This window comes from Lichenostomus cassidix, chromosome Z, assembly GCF_008360975.1.
Source record: "Lichenostomus cassidix isolate B80296 chromosome Z, HeHo_3.0, whole genome shotgun sequence".
NCBI classification, from domain to species: Eukaryota; Metazoa; Chordata; class Aves; order Passeriformes; family Meliphagidae; genus Lichenostomus; species Lichenostomus cassidix.
Genome location: NC_139511.1, coordinates 12960975 through 12974812, shown reverse-complemented (window position 1 = coordinate 12974812; position 13838 = coordinate 12960975).

Genomic DNA, 13838 nt, shown 5'->3' with positions numbered 1-13838 from the left:
GCGAGGGTTCCCCGCCACCACGCCATGCCACCACACCAAAAAGTACAGAATCCAGTGGATTAATGCACATTTTGGACCAGATGGGAACACCCACATGTCTGTTGAGGAGGCTAGGTTTGACACTGCATTGCAACACTGTGCATGTGTTACACAAAGTTGTAATGCTCTGGTGTAGGGTCTGGGGACCCCTTTGTGGTGGCCTTTGATAGGCCATGACACCACCTTGGTTGTCTTCGGGTGGATAAGCTTTTCCTGAGGTGCAGGGCTCCCTTCAGCTGGGCTTCTCTGCAGAGGATGGGTGTTCACTGCCTCTGACCAGAGGCTTTTTCACTGCACACCCAAAGCCTCTTTTCCCCCCCACCCTTTAGTGCCAGGGTTTGTGCAGGCCTGGCAGCTGATACCTCTGGGGCTGTGGTCTCCACCCTGATGGTGCTAAGCTTGTGCTCGGTGTAGGTGTTCTTCCGAGTTCACTTACCTTCATCAACAGGCAGTGAGCAGTGTACTTACTGGCTCAGAAGGCCTATTCAGATTTGGTGGTTTTCTCTGCAGCTTTTGTACAGTTTTCTGTAATAGGCAAAAGTACATCATGAAGGTGTTTAAGTCAGAAACTTTAACATTTCAGTCTCCGACAGTGTCAGTAGTTTTCAAAAAAACTTTCTCAAAAGCCCTACCTTTGAATGTGCCAAGTGTTCTAATATGCTGCAGTGGCTGTTAATTGCACCAGGAACTTGCCTTGCAACTTGCCTTGTTGCACAAGGAACCTTACAAGCAATATACAAGCAAAATACAGCAAGAGCTGCATTTTCTTTGACTTTTCCATTAAGTCAATAGTTTGTAGAAGATACCAATTCATACTAGGAAGAAGATACCAATTTGTTTGTAGAAGATACCAATTCATACAAAAGTCTTTTTTGTAGAACTCATTTTCTGTAGTTACCACAGAAGTAAGTCTGTAAGGGTGCTTATAATGTTCCTATTCTTGAGTAATGAAAGAAAAACGGTTTGCAGAGGGTCAGTATTTTTGGTGCTTCCCTAAGGTACACCAAAGGAAATATCTGGACAAATCCATTCAGACACTCCAACTAAGACATTACAGACATTAGCAGAAAATCAGTAGAATCACCATATACAAGAATCTGCAGTTGTCTTACTTTTATGATAGCACAAATGGCATGTCTACTGTAAAGCTGTTGCTAAGCAAACTGAACACTTTGGCAATTACCAGCAGTCAGAAGTGATAGGTCTCAGAATACATAATAAGTGGGAAATTTCCATATGTAGGTCTTTTTGAAACAACATATGAGTATATTGTTGGTGGAGTTTGCATTTCCCACTTTTTAACCCTTACTATTTTGAAAACCGCTTATAAAAGAGTATTTAAATGAACTTTAAAAGAATAAATAAATTTAATGGAATAATTCCTTTAAAATATTCCTCTTAAAGGAATAAATAATGGGCTTAGCAGATAGAGGCTACTTTTCTAAGAGAGATCTATTTGGAGCTAGATATGTAGACAACACTTTAAATTTTTCCAGAATATTTAGCAGAAGTGCATGTTATAATGTGGATATTCTGTTTAAATTGCAAAGTTTAATTACAAATGCTTTATTTGAATTGTAGTTTAATGAAATGAACTTCTGAAAGGGTCTTGTTTTGCTTGATTTTCTGGTTGTTGGGGTTTTATAAAGACATCTATTTTAACCCAGTAGTGATAAGATTAAAAAAGCCCCCAAAATAGCTGATTTGTGCTCTCCTGGAGGTCAAAACTAGAGTGATGCGCTGTACCTAAAAATGAAGGTAGTAAAATATCTGTATGGTATTTTTGATTGCTATAAATATAAACAAAACAATCACATCCAAACAACCCAATTAAATGAAATTAGTAAAAAATGCTAGTTAATGTAGATCGTACTGGACCACCCTTAAAAAGACATTAAAAAGCCAAGTCAGTTCTTCAAGTCCCCCATTGGAAGTGAGCTACTTCCCCAGTACTTCTAAAGGAGCAAATCATAACGTCTGCTATCCTAATGAAGACTCTTCAGTTAATAAAATAGGTGCTGGTGTCTGGAGCTGTGTGACTGAACTAATTACTCTGGTTTGTAATGGCTGCTACATTTATTAAAGCAGCTGCAGTGCTAACAGCATCTAACTCATTTGTCTGTGAAGCACTGAATTTCATGGCTTGGAGAAGTGTTAGCAGGACTTTTTTTCTTTCTCACACAGTTTTTTTGTTTCAGAAATTGTTTATGCTCTATCCAGGGGAATCTTCACAGATAGATTTATTTATATTACTATTGTTTTAAAACCAAGATGTTCAGGCTGTTACTTGATTGCTTAATGAAACAATTCAGTAGGAATATATATCGCTGTGGCTGTGCTTTGTGTTTTTAAAATGTTGTACAAAAGTTAACCATATGTCTTCATGTTCACCTTTCTAGAAGCAGCAACTTCCACTTGGTAATCAAATGCGATACTTTGCTGTCTTCAAGAGAACTGAAAAAAGGACAAAATTTGTCAATTATGGTTTTACCCACTAGGGGGACCCATTGTTACAACTAAAAAGTGGCTCTATCGTTATAAGTAAAACCAGTATAATCAAATTTCAGGAGAAATTTTTATACCTGAATCTTTTCTTTCTCTGTGTGCACACACACCATAAAAACCCGTGGGCCTTTTCCACCCATATAACCAAAATTTGCCAACTAAGCTGCAACTTCTGTGAGACACAGATAAAAACTATTTTGAATGTATAGAAAGCTTATGTTTCTGTGTTGTGTCACCTTGTAGATACATGAAATAGACAGAAAAAATATTTGATCACTTGTGGTGTGCAGAATTTACTGAGAAAATATGTACTTATTCAACAACATGCTGGTAATTTTGTTTGATTTTATTTCTGCATGGAGGGGGAAAATGTGTCCTTTTTTTGTTCTGACAACCAGATAGTGCACTCATTTCCTAATTTTTTCCTGCCCCAAGCATTCACCCTGCTTTACTCTGGGCTTTGCGACTTCATGCCCTGCTCTTACAAATGCTTCATGCAATATCCTCTCATGTTTGCATTTTCCCCATGCTGGACTCCACTTTGTTCTGACTGTGCTGCTAATCACGCTGTCCTGCCTCCCTCCTGCTTCTGGGATGGTCCAGTGAAGAGGATCTGTGGCTGGCTCTGTCCCTTAACTTGATCTGTCTCCTGTGCCATGCAACTCCTCAGCATCCCTTTTAGCTCCGGTAAGGAGCTTGTCTTGTCTCACGGCTTGTCTTGGCTCTGATCCTTCCCCCCTCATTTCACTGGCACCATCACAGCCCTTACCTTACTTAGGAAAATTAGTGGGGAGCAGACTTGTAAAAAACAGTAATAAAATTGTCTGGAAACTTCTACATGTAGGATTTCTTGATCAATGGTCACTCACTTCGTGGTGTTACACCTTGTCTCCTCCTCCTATGCTCCTGTCTGGGTAGGAAGCATAGGAAGAGGGGCATTTTCTTTTTATTGTTCTATTGTCTTTTGTCAGGATGAATTTGGCACCCAAATTCTAAAAAGTTGAGGCAGCATGTTTCTTAAATGTGAAGGAAAAAGCAATATAAATTATTGCTGACTGCCTAGAGTGAAATTATTTTAATACTGTTTCTGATGTTATCAGTAACTATTCTCTTTCTCAGAAAGGATGCAAAGCTTTATTTATCCTTGCTGTTTCACATATCTATTATTTTAAATTCTTTCCCAGTTGTGATGGGGATGTGATGCAGTAACAACTCTTTTGGTTTTTAACACGTAGGATTTTGTATTTAAATATGCTCAAATGAGTGAAAATGTATTTTTGAATTAGTGTTTACAGAAGTAAAGTTTTCTTCCCCTACATAAAAGACTGATAAGCCACTGTGCTGTGTGACCATTTAAAAAAGTATTTTCAGCAAAGTGCCTGTTTGGTTTAGTTCAATGGCCCTTTTTGACACATTGTGCAGAGCACTGAGATTAAATATTCAGGTCACATCTGAGTAACTAATGGATCGGCAGCTTGATTTCCACAGTGAAACACAGGAGATGAGCATCTCTGTCACCAAGGTCTTGGCCCTTGAACCTCATGGACTTTCAAATCCCTCTGCTACCATTGGAAAATACGTATCTGCACATCCCTCGGAAGTGACTTGCACTTCCTAAATCACATAGTTGCTTTTGCAATTATTAGAGTCATCCTGTGTTGGGATCTTGATATTCTACCTGTGGCCAGGTAAAATTCCATGCATTTTTATTTTGCTATGTATTTATTATACGTGAGTTTAAAAAGATGTTAATAACAATTAAACTGCAGAAATTTTTGTGTGGTTGTGATAAAATTGAAGAATAAATCTGCACCCACTTGTCTCCCCTATTGATATTAATGTGTCATGCAGAGCTGAGCATGATATTGGCCTTTCTGTGCTAGTCTTTGTGAATCCAGCACACCTAATAATGCCAAATACAGGGTAGAAGGCTGGCATTTCCCAGGCATTTCCCTCCACTTCAGTGAGATGAAACACAATACCTGTCAGAACCATGGGGAATGGCTAATATTTTGGAAGTGGAGTAGAAAGTAAATGCATATAGATGCTCTAGTTCTGATGTGCTTGATCTATCCAGAGACCTGCCCCACAGAGCTGCTCTGGAGCAGCTGGAGAGGCACTGTTGGGATGGAACACAGTGAGGGAGGTTTTGTTCCAGGTGCTGTGGCCTCTGCAGCATGTGCTTGCAGAAAAGACATCCTCTTCTCCTTACTGCCATCATACAGTCTGATATCTCAGTACTCACCCAACTTTCTATGGTGGATTAAGTCAGATAAGGTGCAAACTTACACTTGTACATATTTTGTTAGGGTAGCATTTGGTTTTTTGTCACAGGGCCATCAGAGACAGAAAGGATGTTGGCATCTGAAATTATGGAGTCAAACCCTTGCGTTGTGGTAATTAAAGGCTTAGCTGTATTAAGCTGGTACCTGTAGCCTTGCTTCTTCTTAAGGTCCATGGAAGGCAGTGGAACTGTTGCATCTACTGTTGCAGCCCCACCAACTACTGGAAGTCTGAGGGCTCCCTGTTCTTGTATCATGGTAGTTTTAGGGGCCTTCCATGGGAGCCTTCTGCAGGCATTTGACAGTGAGTTCATGGTGCTGCACTGAGTGCATCAGGCTGGTCTGTGTTAGAACCCCGGCTTAAAAACAAAGAAATGCATTAATTCAGATTCTATTCTAGGAAAAAAGAAAGGACAATTTATGTAATCTAATAGGAAATTACTGGTTTTAGGATGCTATGAAGATCTGTGATCAATAAGAATATGAGATAGAATAAATGAGCTATAATGCCCCAATGATAATAATAATTATGACCTTGTAATTTAGCACAGGCTCATAGCATTTAATTTATTGTTGCTTCTGATTGCTAAATGACCACCTAAAAATGTGCAGTAGGTATATATTTATATCAGATTTCATTTGTGATCATTGAAAGACTACTTTTTATTTTCTTTGGCAGATCTAGAAACCAAAATTACCTAAATGTGCTGCTAATCTAATTAGATTGCAGCTGGTAAACTGTGTGCTTTAAAAAACCCAAGAGCCTGGTGTCTGTTTCTGAGCCTATTTTTCTATTCAGCTTTGGCAAGGAGTATTTACATGGAAGGGTAATGATACTAAAATTAATAAACTGAGGAGGGACTGAAAGAAACTTGTGTGTTCTGAAACTGATTAAAATCTATTCTCTTTGTCGAGAAGTGAGTTGGTGCCGAAAGAGTGGTCTCAAACTCATGTGGAAGATTTATTTCATTGTTTGTTTATTTGTTTGTTTGCATAGCTTACAAAATCACAGCGTAAATAAGCAATGCATCCTAAATCCAAACCAGCAAGGTCAACAGCACTGTTTACTAAGGTCAGTGTGTACAATTAAAAAACACCCAAACCAACTAACTCAAACAAGTATTTAATTATTACTAATTATTACAATTTTTTTGTAAAGTGTTCCTGGTGCCTGACAGATTCCTGTTCTTGTTTCATATTCTGAGATGCATAGTGACATGACTCCAGTATGCCTCTTTTAAATTGCTGCAATGTTAACTGCAGTTTGAAATAACTACAAAGTTTAATAAACTGTAGAATTACTTGAAATTTGGTCTTTTTTCCCCTCGAACACCTGTTTTATTTCTACTCATTAGAAGCAAACTTTTTGAATTCTAATTGGCATGCTTCCTCAGAGCTTGATCTAGAACTGCATGATGGATTTGCATATTTTGCATTTTAAAATCCTAACTTAGAAAAGACAAACAAATGTAAATGGTGGTAATTCAGCGAAAGGAATCTGGAAAATCTACCAGGATCTACTAACTTGACATTTAATCTAAATACAAAATATGCACAGCAGTTTTACAACTGTATGTTTATATACAGCTCTGCTGTATTTTGACTGAAAAGAGAGCTTTCTTAATACCGACTAAAGTGTGATTTTGCCTGAAAAAGTGAATCTGTAGACTTAGCATCATGTTTATTGTCTTAATGACTTTTCAGATTCCAAACTGGATTTGTACACTGGTACAGCAACTTGTTTATCCTATCAAAAAGCTCAGTCTGAGTTCAGCAAATCTAGCCACATTCAGGGGCCCGAAATGAATGCAATAGTACATCTGTGGGAATAGCTGCATAATTCAACTTCTTATCAAGTCACCACATCAATCCAGGGTTGCAGTGGTGAGGACTATAAAAATGCTGCTGCCTTGTCTTCAAATTTCTCCACTCTGTATTGTGTTTTCCTGTCCTACTCCCTTCTGTTTTCCACACAAAAGAGAGTTCTGTGAAATGCCTGGTTTGCCCTCAAACTACTAAACATTGAAAGAAAGGATGGGAAAACAGGAAAACTTTCAAAGGAAGGATGTACTTAACTTGTCTCGTTGCTAAGTTGCTAACCTAAGGCTAGGCTCTGTTAAAGGAGTCACTCAACAGTAGCACATCTTTTTCCATATAGCCTTCCTGTGTCCATCCTGCAAGGTGCTCCACAGATGGATTTGCACCATTGCAATCCCATTCCAGGTAACACACAGGTCTGGGTAAACAGCAGGAATGTGTGTGCCTGATACCTGAGGCAGCCCTGAAGTCTTTGCTGGCAAGTGCCTTCACAAGGATGGAGAGCCCATCTGTGACTCCTGATGCCACTCTGAGGATGAGTGCAGGTGACTGTGTTGGGTAATGCTGTGGCTGTGTAATGCACAGAAAGTGCACAAAATTTTTTTGTCTGTAAACGTGGTACAAAAGCTGATTCAGCCCTTGTGGAGGGGACAGTGCCCTGTAGTCCTGGTGCTGCATCACCCAAAGCAGCCCACCTGTAAGTGGGGCAGATTTTAGAGTGGTGGCTCACTACCACTGAAGTCTTGTTTAGCATGTAAATGCCGATTTTCTTTTATTTTTAAATGTATTTTGAAAGATATGACAGAATGCTGATTCAACATTGTGTAATGATATAATTTGGTTTCAGCTAACAGGACTTAAGTATAACTCCAAGAATGTCCTGCTGAACATCTACACAAACCACTGTTCCATCCTGCAAGGTCTGCTTGTATAAAAGAAGGGGTTTGGTGGTTTGTTTTTTGGTTTTTTTTTTTGTTTGTTTGTTTGTTTGTGTTTTTTTTTTTTTTTGTGTGGTTTTTTTTTTTTTAATACCTTTCTTTTGGATTGCTGAAATATTTGAAAAGAAATTAAGTTGTTATTGAAAAACCAAACAGGCTGCCATCCCTTTTTCTTTTCTGGGCTAAAGTCCAACAGCAGTTGCAAAGAAAAAGCAAACGCATCACTAGATTCAGCGAGAAATATTGTAACAGTATGTAATCTCTGTCAAGATAAAATTGCTTCCTGATTTACATTACAATAAATCCTGACCTTTAAGTGCTGCAGACTAAGCTAATCTGTGAAGTACTTTATTCTATCACTGAATCAGCATGTGAAGCTAAAGCAAAGTGGCTCTGTTCATCCCACTGCGATGCCACTGAAGAGCATGTAGGAAAGAAGATTATGGTGCACGGTGCCATGTGCACCACAGCAGTGATGTAACTGAAATGTCTACTATGGATTAATAGAGTGACTTGCTACTGCTGTAGGAAGTCAAAGTTAATATTTTTGTGAATTCGGAGCATGTAATATTTAAATTGACATAAATCAGGACATAAATCAGGACATAGAATTAAGATTGAAAATCTGGGCTGATTTTCCAACAATAATTCTCAGCTCATTGCCTTATCTCTTGCTACCCTCATTAATTTTATTTTTAATTTTTTTAAGGATAGCAACTTGTGTGTCAGCATAGATATTGCAAGATTAATTTAAATTTTTTGGCTTTTGTCTCTCAACATGGGTTGTTCAAATGTGGCCTTTAGTAGCTGTGCCACATCTGGCACTTCAGTTAGTCTTGTCTTGCTCTTTCTTTGCAGGAAAAAAAGAAACCCCAGAATTAATATTTCAGATTCTTTAATTTACCCAATGGTCACTACCAGCTCACACATAATATTCACGAGATTAAGTCAGCAGGTAATCAAGTAGTTATTAAAAGAGGAATTCTTGACACATTTTCCTACAACACAGCAGTTAAGTTTATTGGGTCATGGTTTGCTTGGAGCACTTTAGTGCAGTCTACAATTTCCTCACGAGGGGAAGAGGAGGGGAAGACACTAATTTCTTCTCTGTGGTGCCCAGTGACAGGATTCAAGCAAATGGCCTGAAGCTGAGTCAGGGAAGGTTTCGGCTGGACATCAGGGTAAAGCTTTTGACCCACAGGGTGTTTGGGCTCTGGAACAGGCTCTGCAGGGAGCTGCTCACAGCACTAAGCCTGACAGAGCTCAAGAAGGGTTTGGACAATGCTCTCAGGCCCATGCTGTGATTCTTGGGGTGTCCTGTGCAGGCCCAGGAGTTGGACTTGATAATCCTGGTGGGTACTTTCCAACTTTAGATGCTGTCTAAATCAGTGCTTTTACAACAAAACCATTTTCTGTAAACAGTTGCTTTTCAGTTTCACTTTAATTAAGTAATGTTTTTGACAGAAAGTTTTGAAATTGCTAGACTGAATCAATTTGACAATTTTTTTAAATTAAAAAATCTCAGTTTGACAGTGTAAACAATTTCTTTGGAAGCTTAAGGTATCTGTAGCTCAAAAGCAGCTAATTATCAAAATGGAAGTTTTAGAAGTTTTGGAAAGGGTGAATTTGAGAAATTTTTCAGATTTCAGCTGTTGGCTTGTTCATATTGTTCCTTTGCTCTTGCCTTTGAGGGTTTCCACTGAGATTCCACAGGTCTGACTGCCACGTTGCTAGGGATATATTTACCTCCAGCGACCTTCTGCCTGCCCATGGAAGGGGAGGTTGAAATGAAATCTTTAAGGTCCCTTTCAACCCAAATCATTCTATGGTTCTGTGATTCTCTGACTGTTTCTGATAACATCCACCTCTGAGACAGCAGTAGTGATGCCAAGGTTGTATTTATACTGATGGATACGTCAGAAAATTACACTGAACTCTAATAGATGTTATAAGAATATTGTGTATTCAAAACTGTTTAGATATACTATTGTGGATGTTTCTTACACAAAAAAAATTAAAAAAAAAAATTGAACAGTTGCTTGCAGTGAAGAAAGAAGTGCAGATATTTCAACCAGCAGCCCTAGTGGTAATTGCTTCTTAAAGCAATTTATCTGTCTGAGATTCTTTGCCTCTGTGTCTTCACGGGAAAGCTAGGTCACATGGAACCAGGTCAGGATGTGTGTTAGCAGTCAGTTAGGCCAACCCCGGACTCATCTGACTACAAAACTGGAATAAGAAAGGGTGGGATATAATGCTGTTTCATGCTTCCAGTTAGTAGGGATCTTCATGCATCAGAAATGCAAAGGTTTAGGTAAAGCCCAGTTTTCTTTGGGACTTAACTCATCCAGGGGTCTTCCATGGGAAAGAGAAAACATGTAAAGAGTTTTGTGATGAGAAGTTCTGCTGGATTTGCTTATTCCCCTTCCTTCCCTGTTCTGTGCTCACTCGTTACTCTTCCACAGTCAGTGCATCCAGTACCTCCAAGTGAAGGTTCTTCCCTCCAAGTTTGACACCCATTTTCTGAGTGAGTTTATTTAGCAGTCTTCTCTTATCTCTGCTCTTCTAAACAAAATACACGTCATCATATGAAATGGGCTTGCAAAATAATTTTCTCAAAATAATATATATCAAAGCCTCTCTGGAATAATGCTCAAGCCTGCCCATTTGCATGAAGGTTTTACAGAACTTGTCCTGAGATGTTCCTTGTGCTTCTGTTCAATACAACCTTAAATATTTAATCAGGTCTTAAATGCAGAAATTTATCCATTTACTTGGAGTGGGGGGTTTTACCTTTCTGTTAATTTATAGGTTTCACTCTCAATTACACAGCAGCTCTACTTTTTGAAAGATCATGGATTTAGAAAAAACCACTTATTTTCAAGCTAACAAAATGCTACAATGGCAAACACAAAGTGTTCTCTGCGTTATTTTAGATTCCTCGGTCACCTTCAAGAGCTAGCTAATGACAGCATGCTGCAGACAGCTGGCCTCCTAAATTACACTGTCAATTTCCTGTCTGTTCATGTGGGTATCATTCTTGGGCACAACCCCCAAACTGAGTCATTTCTCACAATGAGAAAGAACTATGTGGCTTTATGAGACAGAGGAACCTTAAGCCCCTTTAAGAAGAAGGTACCTAATCTCAGCAATCTGTTCACAAAGGTTCAGAAAGCTATCATTGGAAGGAAAAAGTCTAGAGATTTTTTTTCTTTTTTTTCCCTCCCCAAGTTGTGAATAAGTTTTTACTTTTTTCCAGGGAGCAAAGTCTTGTCCATGCAGCCATGAGCCTCCTCCCATCAGTGATGGTTTGGTAAGGTTTAACACTGCAGGCTGTATGGTATGCTGGCTGTTGCTGTCCCCATGAATGGTTTGGTGGGGCTCGATCAAAGGCCAGGATTGCAAATGTAAGTGGGCTTGTGATTTTCACCCACATGGCTAAGCTGTGCCACTGCTGTCACAGGCAGTGTGTCATTGGCTTCAAAGGCAGGCTTTGAGTGCCTGACATGCATCCGGGAGCAAATACTTCTTCAGGAGTAAGCAGAATCAAAATAAATCCCTGGCACATAAGATGAGGACATGATCAGTAGCGAAGCATCGGTTCCTCTTCCAAAATTCCCTGCTGTGTTGGTGCCCCCAGAGCCACACTAATGATGTCTACACAAAGGGTAAATGTTTCCCAAAGCACTGAATTTTCCACCTAATCATTATTGTGTTTGATGATGTTGAAAGTCCAGGTCATTCCTGGAATTGTTCTTTTGACATGCTCCATGTGAAGTAATTTGCCCTGCGTGGTGTGTGGTGGTCCTTCCTCCCTTCCCACCTTTCCAAGCTTGGCCCTAGGCTCTCCACCACCACTCTCCAGGAGCGTCACCCTTGTCTACAGCAGACCAACAACCATGTGATGGCATTTTGGGTGGTTTTTGGATTCTGTTGGCACTGGAGGAGTTGTACCCTTGTGCATTCCAGTCTGTTGGGCACACCTCCTGCTCCTGCAGGGACCAGCTGTCACCATGCTGCTGTCAGGAGATGCTCCCCACCGTACCTCTGTGGGACTGTGTTCCCTTTGAGCCTCTGAAATGCTCCCCCTGTCCCTTCCCTACATCTTAAAATGCAGGTGAGCATCTGGAATAAATCCAGGCTTCTCACCTGTTTTCTTTTCCCCTTTTTTTTTATTTTTTGAAAGTCACTGCAGCAGTAACAAGTCTGAGATCACAGGAAGAGTCACTGATGAAAAGAATGAATCTTGAGGTGGTTTAAGTCTTCATGAATACATTTCTACGGGCCTCCTCATTGATATTTGGGGATTTTTAAGGATTTACCAGCAATTTTTACTACTGGAAGGAAGAAAAAAAAACAACCAACCAAACAAAATCAACTATGTGAACACTCAGGAAATAAATGATGGAGGTCTGTTCACTTTAGAAATAGTGTTAATATGCCTGGAATGATTGCACATAGCTTAAAATAAACAAACATACTGTTGGAGTTTGGGGAAGGCCTTGGAATTTTTTTCTATCACTGTTACTAAGCAACAAATAGTTGGGTGTTTAGAGCCATCAAGTCTTTTGTAAAAGACAAAAGGTGTGCTTGGGCAGGGCAGGGTAAGGGAAGATCCGGCCCTTGGAACGCTCTCTTGTGGTTCGGACGCTGAGAGGAGAAGCTGCTCTTCGCTTTTCGGCTGTGACCAGAGGAAATCCAACTGTGCCCTGGTTTTTTTCTTCTCCTGGCTGGGTGAGCTTTGATTCAACCTTTTTTCCCACTGGGAAGTGCACGTTTCCCCGGGCTGCGTTTTTCTCGCGGCTGCTGCCGGGAGAGTCCGGCTGCCTCTGCCGCCTGCCCCCCGCCCTCTGCCGCACGAGACCGCGGTATCTGCTGTGACTGCAGAAATGCTTGCTACCTCGCTAGCTAGCTGGGGAGAGAGCCAGCTCCTGCCCCTGCTGCCCTGCTTTCTTGCTGCTCCGAGCTGCTTCGCTGCCCTCTGCGCTTCTCAGCCTGCCCGCCATTACCAGCTGCCTGAGGCTGACCTGACCCTGCGCCACAGCGCCACCTGCAGCCGCTTGGCAGTCATCGCACCTGCCCTGCCCGGCCGGGAGCTCAACAGCGCCCCTGCTGCTTGCAACCGTGATTGCACCACACGGGAAAAGGCTCAGCAGCTCACAAATCATCTGCTATTGGTTTCTGGTTCTAGTTGTGGTTGCTATTATTGTTATTGCTTGTTTTTAGATACTATTAAAGAACTGATATTCCTTTTCCCATACCTTTGCCTGAAAGCCCTTGATTTTCAAAATTAAATAATTCGGAGGGAGGGGAAAATCACATTCTCCGTCCTAAGGGAGGGTTCAACCTCTCTTAGCAGACACCTGTCTTTCAAACCAAGACACATACACAACAGCAACTTATATATATTTGTAGCTCTTGTTTTATCTAGATTTATACAGTATTAATTGTAAAAAGTCCAATAATGGCAAGAACTGTGGAAAAATATTTTTCATTGGGAAATGATGTATTGGAAATTTATTCTGTCGCTGAGCTCTGTGAACATGTTGACTGTTCAGTGTAAAACAAAGCAAATACTCAGGCTGTGAAAAGTTGTTTCCTCTCTGTAACTTCCTGAATGTTGCCATAACTGGATTTTCAGATTGGTTTCTGTGGTCTGCAGCTATGCACAGCAGAAGAAATTGCAGGCATCTTTTTAACTGAGAAAGTATTTTTAGATGTTTTGTGGGCTGTGTATCAATAATTTTATAACACAGAGTTAGCAAGGAATGTATGAAATATATATAGTGCCTGTTGTGAGAATATTTTAGGAGCATTGATTCTGACACATGGAATATAACTTACAGAGATGCAAGTTACATAATTATGAAATTATATATTGAGAAAAAACCACCACAAAAAAATAAGCCAACAAAAAAACTGTGGATAAAATTGTTTGAACCCTGCCCTGAGGTATCCACTCTTGAAAAGAGTGGAAGCTTTCTCTAAGCAGCCTTTGCTTTCCTTTCAAAGGAAGGTTTTGGAGGATTGTACACAACCTGTGATTTTTCTATAAATTATTGTCATATCAGTGGCTATGGTAATACCAGTTGCATTACTGTTCCTCTAGATTTAACTTATCTTTCAGACATGTACCAGTTTCCTTGGCTCTCCCTATCTCTTGGCTTCCAAAGTGGAGGTAGGAGAAGGTGAAATATTTTGGTAATATGAGGTTCTACAATTAATTTTGATTAAAAACCCCCAAAACAGAATTAATAAA